The sequence below is a fragment of the Nyctereutes procyonoides genome, unplaced genomic scaffold (assembly GCF_905146905.1).
Source record: "Nyctereutes procyonoides isolate TBG_1078 unplaced genomic scaffold, NYPRO_anot_genome, whole genome shotgun sequence".
In the NCBI taxonomy this organism is placed as follows: Eukaryota; Metazoa; Chordata; class Mammalia; order Carnivora; family Canidae; genus Nyctereutes; species Nyctereutes procyonoides.
The window spans coordinates 24291522-24305235 of NW_026575133.1; the positions used below are offsets into that span (position 1 = coordinate 24291522).

The 13714-nt window shown below is 52.6% G+C and overlaps 1 protein-coding gene across 12 annotated transcripts in view; it reads left to right on the top strand.

The window, feature by feature from the left end:
- TACC2 (transforming acidic coiled-coil containing protein 2) overlaps positions 1 to 13714 on the top strand; it is a 207531-nt gene that overhangs the window by 84279 nt on the left and 109538 nt on the right. The gene's annotated exons all lie outside the window — the stretch shown is intronic.

Sequence of the window (13714 nt, forward strand, 5' to 3'; positions counted from 1 at the left end):
CCGCCAGACAAAGGCGCGCTGGACGCGGGAGCCGCGGCTCGCTCGCTCGGTCGGTCCCCGAGAGGCACCGGCTCAGGGCAGGGAGGGGGCGAAGCGGCGGTTGGGTCCCTGCTGGCGGAGGAGCGTGTGCGCGGGGCGCCCCGGGGCTCGTCCGTCGGCGGGACCGCTCGGGGTGCGCGCCCGCGGGGCGGCCGGGGCCGGCCGGGTCGGGTCGAGGTGTCCCGCGCGGGGCCGGGTCCGCTCCCCCCCGCCCCCCCCCCCCACCCCGGGGTCGCTGCGGGGCCCGCGGTCCCCGCCCTTAGCTGGAGTCCGCGCCTGCAGCTGCGGTGCGGGCCCCGGGGTCGGGGCACCCCTCCCCCTCCCCCTCCCGCTCCCGCTCCCCCGCCCACGGCCCGACCCTGAACCACCCCGCGGGGGCTCCCCCGAGTTCGAGGGGCGCCACCCGGCTGCGCGGAGGTCACCCCCGGCGGGCCACGGCGGGCGCGGAGGAGCCATAAACCGCGCTGCATTTCCTCCGAGTTGGGGACTTTTAAATTCTCCAATAGTTACGTCACCGGGGCCGAGCGCACTTGAGGGCTCCGGGGAGCACGTGACCCGCCGAGCTTGCCCTGGGCGTCCCGGACTCCTGGCCGCGGCCCCCGGACCTCTGCACGGCCTGGAAAAGTGGCTCCAACAGCCCTGCCGGCCTGCGCAGGCGGAGGGCGCCGACTTGCCGGCCTCAGGACTTGCCTTTTCTTAAAAGGGCATCATCGCCATCACCATCACCATCGCCATCGCCATCACCATGTTATCCTAGTTGTCATCTTCTGGCTCTGGCGCAGACGGGGACAGGCCCTTGTGGCGGGTGTGTGTTGGGGTGGGGGGTGGGGGCTTAAATACAACCGAGATAGCCGCGAGCTGTGTCTCCAGGTGTGGGTGGGCTGCGCAGGTGGGAACGAAGCTGCTTCCAGAAGGGCGGCCGGGCCGTGGCTAGTGCGCAGCGTGCGCAGGGGTGCACGTGCCGCCCCGAGCCCCTGCCTGCGCCGCACCGCACCGGGGAGTCCAGGGGCCTGGTGCTGGTTTCTGTCTGTTCTACGCCAGGAGAGGGCGGGGCTTTGTTAGAAGGCAGAGAGAACTCTCTGTTCTTATTTCTCTGGGATTCGCTGTGAAGCCACATTTCAAAAGCTGTTTTCATTGTAGTATTTGGAAGTGACTTTGGAAACGTCTGGGGCCATGTCCTGAGGCTGGTTTCAGCTGTGGCTTCACCCACTCTGAGCCACTTAACATGTTGCAAAGTGGAGTCTTCACTATTGTTTTCAGGGGCCTGTTTGGGAGTCGATGGAATTGGACGGAGGAAGGGTTTGCTGGGTTTGCTGCGGCTTGGGGAGTGGGCGGTGGTCCAGCAGCCAGCCCCCAGCCAGGGCGCTTCTCCTCCAGAGCTCAGGCCTCGGGCTCTTGGAGAGAATAGGGCCGCTTGTGCTGGGCAGGTGAGTCCCACGGGGCTCCTTCTCACAGGCGCTGCCCTGGGCTCAGGCATTCTCATCAGAGGAGAGCCAGAGCAGGAAATAGGTCAGGAACTGCACTCCTTGTTGCAGATGCCACAGCAGACTCTCAGCTCCTGGGAGCATCTTCTTCAGTTCCCACACTGTCGCTGGTCCCTTACCAAAAGTCACTTGCCCCGTCTCAGGTAGACCAGGCATCACGGGGGTACAGTGTTCTCCCTTGGAAAACCTGTAAAGAACTGGCTTTTGGTGCCTCTGGTCACCTCTTCATCCTTTCTGTCTCAAAGTTTGAGCACTTAGCATATTTTAGCTGGAGGGAAATGTGAAGATCAAAGTTGCATTTTACAGATGCCCAAAGGGAGACTCGGAGAAGTCGGGAGTCACATGTGAGGATGGGACTCAAACCCAGGACCCCAGACACCCGGCGCCGCATTCTCAGCAAAGTCCTGAGGCCTCTGTGGTCTTATCCTGATTTGTATTGTGGTTATTTATGTTTGTCATTTCTATGGAGACAGACACTGCTTGAGGGAGGATCTGCCTACTTTGCAGTACACTCCGCAAGAGTGACATGGGCCTGGGGGTGGTCAGTGGTGGAAGTGAGTAAGACGCGGTCTCTGCTTTCAAGGAGCGTTACGTGAGAGAGAGAGAGAGAGAGAGAGAGAGAGAGAGCTACACCTGAGCATACACATGCTGGGCAGGCTTTATGATGAAGCTGGCACCCAGTAGGGGATGTCTGAAAATGTACAAGAGTGCTTTGGTTGTCACCCTGACTTCAGAGGCCACCACTGATAGCTCCCTGGTGAGCGTCTGGGAGGCTATGCGTGTGACATTCCCGTACAACCAAGAACTGCCTCATCCAGAAATGCCCCCTGGAGAGGAAATGCCCCCTGGAGAGGACCCTGCAAGGGTTTGGGGAATTGAGAGAGACCAGTTCTACCAGGAAGAGGAGCAATGAGGGGTCTGTGGGCTTGCTAGGCCTCAGGCTGCAGGTGTGGATGAGGATGGGAGAGACCCAGAGCACGTGAGTGTGTGTGTGTGTGTGTGTGTGTGTGTGTTTTCACAGCCAAAAGCAAGTGGTTCTTAGATTAACTGAGGTTTGGCTTTACAGGCCCTGGTACCTTTTGCACAATGAGGAGAAGGTCCAGGAGGCCAGTAATAGTCTCTGCCCCTACTGGCCAGAGGAGCACGTCTAAGAAGAAGGCCACAGAGCTGGGTGCCCTGGTCTCCCCCGCTGTGACCTGTGACCAGGGTGTGTGGCATGTGGCTTGGTGGCTGGCTTTTGTCTTTCTCTCCCCCACCGAGGTCATAGCCCCTTGTTTATAACCTCAGGAATCATTTCCACAGCAACTCATGGGATGCCAAGACAGCCCAAGGATTACAGAACCATTCAGGAGAAAGGAAAAGCATGAAGAAGGCCTGGCAAAACAAAAGTTTGTAGGGAGGTGGCTCTAAAAATAGAGTAAATGAGATTTGCCAGGGCCTCTAGAGCCATGATCTGTAGTGCTAGTTTCATCACAGATATGTTGGGTATCAGCTCTGCCCCCCTTCCCTTCCTCTCTGGTCCCCTCTGGGCTAGGCTTTCAGTCTGGCACTTGGCAAGGATTTTCAGTGCTGCCGATTCAGAGAAAGCAAAGTTCCCAAGATGGATTTTCCCTGGATGGGAGAGGCACTACAGAGACAGCTCCCAGTTTAGGGACTGAGCGCCTGTATTTGAGGCCCTGCCCCACCCTTACCAACTGTGTGCCCTCGGGCAGGTCACTAACCATCTCTGAGTCCAAACTTCCATCTCCCCTTTTTTTTTTTTTAACAATTTTATTTATTTACTTGACCGAATGAGATCACAAGCAGGGGGAGCAGCAGAAGGAGAGGGAGAAGCAAGTTCTCCTCCAAGCAGGGATCCTGATGCCAGGCTCCATCCCAGGACCTTGAAATCATGACCTGAGCCGGAGGCAGACACTTAACTGACAGCCACCCAGGCACCCCCGACTTCCATCTCCTAACGGTGGGGACACATACCCCTGCCGCCTGGCTCATAGAACTGTGGAGCAAGTGCCAACATGTGCCTGCAAATACCTGGGAAACTGTGAAGTGCTGTGCACATGGAAAGTCCTGGTTCTGTGTTTCACCTGGTTATGATGAAAGGGATTTGGTTAGGGCACGTGGATTTCCAAAGGCCTCAGAGAGCTTATTTTTATTGTTACTATTTTTATTAAAGATTTATTTATTTATTTATTTAATTTATTTATGATAGACACACACACAGAGAGAGAGAGAGAGAGAGAGGCAGAGACACAGGCAGAGGGAGAAGCAGGCTCCATGCGGGGAGCCCGATGTGGGACTCGATCCCAGGACTCCAGGATTGCGGCCTGGGCCAAAGGCAGGTGCCAAACCACCGAGCCACCCAGGGATCCCTCTATTGTTACTATTTTTAAGTGGGAATGAGGAGGTGTGCTAGTGGATGAGGTTCTCTTTTATTCGGAAGCTGGCTCTCTAGCCCCTGTTTTGTCCATTCTCCTTGATTAACTGGTCATTTGTGTTTTCCCCAGAAAACAAGTGAAAACAGAAGAATAGGAAACTCACTTCCATTCTGCTCACAGAGAGCAAATCTGGGGGAAAACTGGAAAGAAAAAGCAGTTGCTTCACTGGCTCACGGGCAGGTTTGGCCTCACGTGCAGGTGTCTGGTCCTGCTCCTCCCTTGGGTGCATGTGTCCACGTGGGGCCTGGAGGCCTGGGAGCCCCCCTGCTATTTATGGGCCCTTTAGAGCACCTGCTGTCTGGCTGGAGGTCCCAGCTTTACCCTCCCGGGAGGGTAGGGGCTGGTTCACACCTGAGGGCACAGGTTTAGTTCACATCCTGCCACTTCTCCAAACGGGGCACATTCCAAACTGAGAAGAGGCAGTAAGAGGTTGGCTTGAGCCTGTGTCAGGAGCATCTTCTCTTCCTCTGCCCCTCGGCTTCCCATGGCTGCCCGCCCTCTACCGGCCTCCTTCCCAGTAAACAGGACAACCCGATGTCACCTTGCATGCCTTCACCGAAGCTCCCTCCCCTGTGCGGTACTGGCCCTGGAGCCTGCATTTGACGGCTCCCTGCATCCCCGGTCTGGCGGTCAGCCACCTGCCGGGGTCTCTGCTCGAGGGCGACACGCCCCCGCGTCCTCTCTCCTGCCCTCCTGGGGCCCAGGACCGTGCCCGTGCTCGGCAGAGCCCACCTCCTGGCTTCTGGGGTCCCTGACTGCCTGCATCGGCCCCCCTCGGGCGCTGTGGGGCGCCGCCTCTGCTCCCCGTACAGGGTCTAGACCTTGTTGCATCCTGTGGGTGGCGAGAGCTGTCGTCCGGGGGATCGTGCGACTTGTGTGGTTCTGGAGTCGGGGCCGATCTGTAGGAAACCTAGGACTCAGGAAAGTTTTAAAAGAAACCAACAGCTAGACTTTGGCCTCGCCTGTGTAAAAAGGCTCGAGGCATTTGTTCAGCCTCTGGTTTGTCTGCGAGCTGAGATTGTACCTTTTCTCGGCCTGGAAACGTTAGAGAGGCAGCGGTCTCTGGCCTGAATTCGGTGGCAGCTCGGGTGGCAGCAGCTGCTGCCGTCTTTGTGTCCTTGCTCCGTGCCCGCGTCCATGCAGCCGGGCCGTCTGATGAGGACCTGTTACGAGATGGGCACGGTCCTTACCCAGGCTCCGCGCTCTTCCTGACGATCCTCACAGGTTCACAGCTTGTCCCCCTTCACAGGCTCAGAGACAGGCTCAGTGGGGTTCGTGAACTCGCCCAGGCTGCACCTAACGGGCTAGTAAGCGGCAGAGCTGGATTCGGGCTCCAACCTGCCCTCTCCGGAGCCCCTGCTGTCGGCGCCCCGCTTGCTGCCCCCCCCCCCCCCGCCCCGTGGATGACGTGGTTTGATTTCCGTGCCAGTGCTCTGGTGCAGTCGAGGCCCCCTGGGTTCCCTGCGCTGCCTTTCGGGAGAAGTAGGTACCCTTGGCTGCGATTTTGACCCCAGAAGGGCTGGTTCATGGGGCAGGTGTCTTCTCTTGGCCTTGTCCCTTTGATCAGGGGACCACTGCATCATCACTCACCCCACCGTGTGGCTTTTCCTAGCACGGGGGGCGGTGGGCAGTTATTTCTTAATCTTCTTTAAAATTTTTTAAATTTTTTTAAAGATTTTTATTTATTTATTCCTAAGAGACACAGAGAGAGAGGCAGAGACACAGGCAGAGGGAGAAGCAGGCTCCATGCAGGGAGCCCGACGTGGGACTTGATCCCGGGTCTCCAGGATCATGCCCTGGGCTGAACCACCGAGCCACCCGGGCTGCCCAATTTCTTAATCTTTTGAAAAGAACAGTGGGTGCTGCCTCCCTGGCTCTTCCCTCTTGGAATGACTTCCCCTCCTTTGAGCTTGTCGTCAACCCCAGTGCTGGGGCTCACTAACCCCAAGGGGTGTGATAGGCACTTTTAAGGCACGAATAAATTGTCTATGAGGAAACTGCTCTCCCTCTGCACCGCCCCTCCACCACCGGGTCTCCTGGGAGCTCCAGCTGGAGCCCTGGGTCAGCAGGTCACCCCCTGCACCTTCCATCCTTAGATCCTAAGCCAGAACCTGGTCCCCGGCCAAGCGGCACTCGCCAGGGCTTCCTCCAACCATCCCCGTTCAGCCAGGCCAGGGGCTGCACCTCTGGAGCCTCGCGGTTTGTGGATCAGAAGCATCACTGGGCTGGAAGGGAGCATGGAGGACCAAAGGTCTAAACCTTCTTTTATGGAGGCGGTGCCTGCAGCCTGGGGAGGGAGAGGTGTCGCCCAACCCCCGTGTGCTGGCTGTTCACCTGCTTTCCTGAGGAAGGCAGATGCCACAGGCTGTCACTATTCGTTCCACATTCTTGAAGGAGACTGAGGTCTGGAGTCGGGGCAGCCAGGACGGTGTTCAGCTCAGTGGGGCCCAGGTCCCTGACTTCCCTGCTCCAGAGGCTCCATTTGCTCTTCGTGCAATGGGCTGTCGTGTTGCTCAAAGTGACAGAGGGCCTGCACAGTGCCTGGCACGCAGTGCTGTGTTCCCTTTGTTTCTGTATTCATTGCCATCCCACGATTTGTGCTGATGTTCACACAGAGCCCAGGGGTGGGGGTGCGGGGATGGAGGTGGGGGCTGAAGGAGTGGGATGCCCACCTGGGGACATGCACCTGGGCAGGGCAGGCGGGGCATGTGGACTGTGAAGAAGCCCATCCAGGGTGTTCTGTGGGGACGACAGCACACTCGGTTGTGTTTGTATTAATGATGCCATCCTTTGCGGAGCGCTTCCCATGTGCCCGGTCCTTTGCTGGAGGAAAGTCATGGGACTGGCCTCGACCCCCGCCACTCCCTGTCCAGGCAGGGGCTACCACTGTCTTCTTTGACAGATGGGGAACCTGAGACTCGCAGGAGCCTTAACACAAGGTCACACAGCTCTTTATTGCTGGAGTGGGGCCCAGCCTCCTGCCCCATCCTGCCTCTCTGGGAATCAAGGGGTGAAGGTTATTTCTTCATCAGCAAAGGGCCTGTACTGAGGCCCAGGGCTTATCAGGAGTGTGCAAAAAATGTTTGACACCTTAAACATTTGGCCCAAAAATATGAAAAGCACAGCTTGTAGCTGACAAAATGTCATCTACAAAATGTCACCTAGTATCACCCTCATTGTTAGGATTCTCTTACCTCTTCGATGCCACTGGCTGGTCTCCCTGTGGCTCTGTCTCTTATGGTTCATTCATCCCCTTAAACGTTCTCCTTGTTGACTCTGGGCTGGGAGGATGGCAGGGAACAAGGTGGAGGGTCCTTTCCCTTTGCTGGAGCCACGATCCCCCTGCTGGCCTGTCCCCTCTTCCTGCCTCACAGTGCTCCTCTCCTGCCGCCCTGGTCCTGCCACCCCAGCAGCCTCCAGGGTCTCTACCGCCAGGGTGTGCAGCTGAACGCAGATGAACTGTAGTGTGCCCACTGGAGGAAGGGCCCGGGACAAAGGGTGGGTTCCTATCATGAGGACAGGCTCAGTGGCAGAAGGCCTGTGTTTCTTTGCCAAGTGACTTAATTCCGTGAGCCTCAGTCTCCTATTCTAGAAAATAAGTTGCCTGCCAACTACATAGGGGTGATGGAGATTCATAAAACACACCATTTGGTGAAGATTTAATATACTATACAAATATAAGTATTTTTTAAGTTATTTAAAAATTTTTTTTAGTTTATTTTTTATTTATTTATTTTAAACTGAAGGCAAATCTTTAAATTGCTGGACTTTCTTATATGGGAGCAGAAAAATCTCTGTTCTCCCTGGCATGGTCTCTAGGATCTCTTAGATTGCTTTTCTCGGAGTTGTGTGGGAGATCTTTCCTTAACTTGAGCCAGGCGCACCCCACCCCGCTTCGCCGCCTCCGTGCTGTGGTGTTGCCTGGATCCTGTGCTTTGGGACCTGGGTTCAAATTCTGACTACTTTTCACCCCTTTGTGGGGCTGGATGAGCAAGGATGTGCACTGCTCTTCACCTCATGCCAAGCACTTAACAATGTTAACTGCTCTTATAATTGTTACTATTATCATTTTACTATACTTATTTATATTTGTTACCACATTTGGGACGTGCTAAAATATTACCATCAACGGCAAAAAAACAGCGTGCCTGAGACCTTGGTCAGGCCCTCATCTGTCAGGGTCTCACGTTCCTCCTCTGCTGCCCCAGGAAGGGTGGAACTTTCTGGTTTTAGGAACTGGTTTAACAACTCTTTTACCGGGTGGCCCTCAGGATTGCCAGGTCATGCCCGTCCCACTTCATCGTTGGCAGGATCAGGAAAGGAACAAGCTGACTTAAAAAGCAAAGCATCGCTTGTCCTGAGCAGGTGCCAGGGCCGTGGAGCCAGATGCCCGGTGAGCACAGCTTCTTGAGAAGCAGCGAAAGCAGAGCTCACGTGTATCTGCTCCTCATGCCAGAGGACGAAGCTTTTCCCTCCAAAAGCCAAGGGGGAGATCCGAAAAGGATGCACATATGTGTTCCATACGTCATGTGCCTTTGCTATGGCTCCTAACCTTTGCCAGCTGGGTCATGCTCAGCTCGGAAGGGTCTAACAGTTCATAAAGATGTGAGATTTCAGAAGATTCCATTTTGCTGATTTATGACAGAAGACTTTGCTTCTCTTCTTGAGCCTGGAGCAAGCAGATGTGAGCAGCACGGGGCTCTATGTGAGCTGTGTTGCTGAGAGCTGCCCCAGTGTTTTCCAGAGTGTGGTGCAGAGCTCCCAAGGGCCTTGCCCTGAGCTTAGGGGCTCCCTGGTGATTTCAGACCCCAGATATTATTCACTATGTAATAGAAAAAAAAGGAAAAGTAGCACATCGCAACCACAACCTCACAGATGTTATTACTTAGGATGATGAATATTCAAATTGAAGTGACTTCAATGAAAGACCAGCATTAGGTAAATAATTGGTCAGGAGGTCTAGGGTATTACGTGCGAGGGAGGCGTGCAGTTAGTTAATCACATGGCTTTCCAATTAGCTACTCAAAACCCAAATCAGCTTTGCTATCTCCCCGTCTCCTTCCGCATCCCCAACACCTGGTGTTGGATGGACATCATGAAGCCTCTCGCACGGCAGATCCCAGCTCTTCTGCAGGTGCCAGGATCCCATCCAGCATTACCTGGCACCTGAACTGCTCTGTGGCGTAGCTTGCATTTCTTCTCCTCCAGTTATTCCTCATTCTGGCACATGGCTGCCTCCCGAATATTCTGCTATTCCTCTGCTCATAAATCTCAGATGCTCCCCATTGCCACCCAAACAGTAGTTTCTTGGCCTGACTTTTGAGACCTTCTCCAAGCTGGCCTGGGCCCCAGCCGCCCAGGTGTGGGTCCACAGCTCCACTTCCCGGAGGCCCCATCACACACCCTGCTGTGTCCCCTAGAACTCAAATGAGTTCTGGGACACTGGGGTGTGGCTGTTTGCCCAAATGGCTTCGCCCAGGAAATTGTTTCTGAAATAATTTCCAACTTACAGAAAAGCCACAAGAAGAGGAGAGTACTCCCATATTCCCTTTGCCCAGATGCCTCAATTGTTGACACTTCACCACATGTGCTTGGTTGTTCCCCTGTATTATCCTCTTTCTTTTTCTGGATCGTTTGAGAGCCAGTGGCAAACATGAAGCTTCCACCCTCCAAAGTACAAGTCAAAGTAAATACTCCAGCATTCATTTCCCCCCAAGCAAGGACGCTCCAGCATGACACCAATACAGCCATGCACTCGGGACATGGATATGCCATGCCACCGTACACCTAGTCTTCAGAACCCGTTTAGACTCAGCAGCTTGTCCCCTTTTGCATCCGATCCAGGATCCAGTCCAAAAGCACATGTCATACTCCACTGTTTGCTTGTGGACTCTTCAGTCTGGGAGAGTTCCTCGGTCTCTCCTTGCCTTTCATGACCTTTAAGGGTATAGCTCTCTCATTCTGGAAAAAAATCCCTCAACCTTTGTCTACCCAGAGTTTTCTCGTGACCAGACTCTGGCTGGCCATTCCGCTCAGGCATCCCATGGAAGTGGTGCTGTGCTCTTCCCAGTGGGTCATGTCCCGGAACACCGTGTGATGACCATCCCACCGCCAGGGATGGCAGTCCTGGTCGACACCTGGCCATGTTGGTGCCCACCTGGTTTCTCCACCGTTAGTTAAGTGGATCACCACACAATGTCCTTTACGTCTTTAAACCACCCACCTGCCTTAATGCCCGTGGATGGCTGCCTGAATTGACCGCCACTCTGATGGTCCTTGAATAGTGACTTTGTTGCCATCGTTCCTCCTATGTTTCCAAGTTGGCCTGGTACTGGAAGGAGGACCTTTGCTTCTTCCCCCTTTGTGCCTTTGTCTGTCTTTATATACTTGTGAACTAGTGGATTATTACTTTAGTGGGTTTTAACTCATTAGTATCTGTATTTTTTTTTTATGCCCCAGTAGTCCCAGATTTGGCCAGCAGCAGCCCCTTTGAGGTAATTCTTAATGTCCTTTTGATTGACCTCTCACAGCAGAGAAAGTGGGGAAGTAGAGGTGTATGTGGGCACACACTTACCCCTACGCCTGGTTCTGTGTTTATCTCCTACCACTGATTGCAGCACAGCTCTGAGCATGCTTTGGGGCCTAAGACCTTTCCTATATGCAAGTCCTCTGACTGTGAGGACCTGGGACCTGGCTCCCGTTACCCTCCATAAAGTTATTTTTCTGTTATTCTCTCTGTAGGTAACACAGCCCCTGCCCCTTCTCCCGTGAGCTTCCTTGCTCTGTCCAAGGGAAGAGAAGCCTGATGACTTTCCATCTGAACCGTCAGGGACAGAGAAGGGAGAAGCTTTTTTTTTTTTTTTTAAATCTGGAAAGCTCTTTGCACTCATCGGTGAAGCACTTTGCGTGCCCCACCCCTTAGGGAGCCTTTCCAGATGGCCCCGCTTGCGGAACCCTGTTTATCTAGGGCAGTTCTATTGCCACCCCGATTCTCCTTACTTTAGACTTTGAACTGGCCGTGCTCTTGAGTAGCCTGTCAACTCTGGAGTGTGCCATCCTGTTTCTTTTTTAAACCACTTTATTGAGGTATGATTGACATATAAAAAGCCCTACCTATTGACTGTCTGCGACTTGATGAGTTTGGACCTGAGTACACACCTGGGACACCCTCATTGCTATCAAGGCATAAACATGCCCATCCCCTCCCAGAGTTTCCTCCTACTCCCATTATTAGTATTAATTATCATTATTGTTTAGTGAACCCCATTAGATTCAGCCTGGGGCTCTTCTGGGAGCAGCAGATCTTGTGTGAGGAGCTGAGGTGCTGGCTTTTTAGACCAGAATGTGACTGCCTTCCTTTCTGAAGCCAAATCCTCTCTGCCTCCATCTCTGAAGGGAGGGTGACTCATGGCCCTTTGGAGAAGCACTTGTTGATGCAAGCGCCCCTCCCTGACATTCCAGTGGAAAATCAACCCTTTGCTGGCCTGACTAAATTTATAGTGGGCTAGTTCTGGCAGCTGGTGGCAGCAGCTGGTAGTTAAAATCTTGGACAGATTTTTTTTTTTTTCCCTTGAAAAATATTTCAGTAACTCTAGTCCGAGCACCACCACTGGTAGAATTTAGAAGCCATTTATAGCCTTTTGCAGTTGGTCCAAGAGGAGCTGCTTTATAAGAATCCCTCCACCTACCCAGAAGTCAGCTTGGCCATCAGGAACATAACTGTGTCACTAGGCAGTAAGACAAAAAAGGCCTTCGAGCCGATGGTACAGTGTGAATTTCACAATTTTTTTTTAGAAGTTTCACATAGTTCAAGCTAACTTATGTGTATATACGCATATACTTATATTTTAAAATGATTATGTTGTATGGTTTATAAACCTATTTCAGTGCTTATCAACTCTTGACCTACACACTGTTCTAACGCCCTCGGCGTATGTCTTAGTCTGTGCACGAGAAGCAGAGAACTGAGGAAGGAAAGTAGAGGGGAGTCAGGTGAGTTAGCAGAGGTGCTGGCTGACAGCCTGCGAGCGAGGGGCAAGACTGTGTTGGGAGAGTCCTTGGGGACCGTGCAGTCCAGTGCCTTCCTTTTACAGATGGAGAAGTCACCTGGCTGAGATCCCAAGGTGGGGCCAGTCTAGAATCCAGCCCTCTTTTCGTGTACAATTGTTCTTTTAGCACCACGGCATACTTCCTCACTTATGTCATAGTCACTCAGGATGCTGATTGTGTGTCATTGAGAAAGCATTTCATTATGTGCACGATCCTCTGTTCAGAAAATTCAGAGAAGTGTCCAATATGCTTTCAAACATTAACCCTCCCAAAGAGTTAAAATGGAAATGCCGTCCCATAGAATACGCAGGCAGATATCTCTTACCCCCCAAATCCTCCCCTGGGATCTTTAGTTTTCCTGGGGGTGCCTGATGAGTGAGGCGTGGCTGTGCTTCTGCCTTGAGACGAGGCTGACAAGTCCAGGTCCTCATGTGGAAAATGTGAATACAGAAGTGGGCTTTACTCTGATTGTTCCATCTCTTAAAACTTGCACTGAGTGATATAGAAACTGAAGGCATTCCCTTCACTTAAAATTATCCTTAAGTGTGCTTTCTTACTTATTTTGATTGTAAACACAGTGCACAGTCAGGCTAGAACTAGAAAGTAGAAATAAATCCAACAGGAAAAAGCACTCCTGGGGCACCTGGCCAGCTCAGTCGATGGAGCGTGCGACTCTTGATCTTGTGAGTTCGAGCCCCACCATAGGTATAGAGATGACTTAAAAATAAAATCTTAGGGGGATCCCTGGGTGGCTCAGCGGTTTAGCACCTGCCTTTGGCCCAGGGTGGAGTCCCAGGATCGAGTCCCACATCGGGCTCTTGCATGAAGCCTGCTTCTCCCTCTGCCTGTGTCTCTGCCTCTCTCTCTCTCTCTCTTTGTGTCTCTAATGAATGAATATATAAAATCTTAAAAATAAAAAATCTTAAAACAAAAGCGCCCATAATTTCACTACTGAAAGAGAATTACTAATAACACCTTGGCACACATCCTCCTCATTGCTTGGTACTTGTTCACTCTGCTGCGTGCTTCCTGCACGTGTGTTTATATGTAGGTGTACATATAGACATATGTGCACACAGAAAAACATCGATACACACGTGCACATGAAACGTGGGTCATGCTACCGACAGCTTTAAAATCTCTTTTTAGTTCATGATGGTGTATGGAAATCTACCTTGTTTTTTTTAAACAGCTGCCCATGAGTCTGCTCTACAGCTATGCCTTAATATGATCAGCTGTCCCCTGCTGTGGGACATTTTGGTTATTTGCAGTTTTTTTGTTTTGTTTTGTTTTGTTTTGTTTTGCTATTATGGTCACAGTTATGATCAGCATCTTTGCTCATACCCTTAATCACCTCCTTAAAATAAATTCTTGGAAGTCCAATGACTGTGTTGAAGGAAATAAAGTCTTTTATGGCTTTCAGTGTGTGTTGCCAAAGCTCCTGGGTGATGTTTTTCCACTCAGGTTTTTTAATAACTTTGGAAGATCACTAGTGCCTGTAGTTGAGGATTTTCCTCCGGGCTGGCTCCTTCTTTTCTTCTTGTATCCGTTTCTCTCTGATTCCTTGGGTGTGGTCACAGGGTTCTGGGATCCTGTTCTAGGGGATTTGGAATGGGAACCGTGCAAGTGGAAGGGAACATCACAAGGTCCATGGAATAAATAGTAAGGGTGTGGGCACAGGTATGTGCTGGTCTAATCATATTTAAA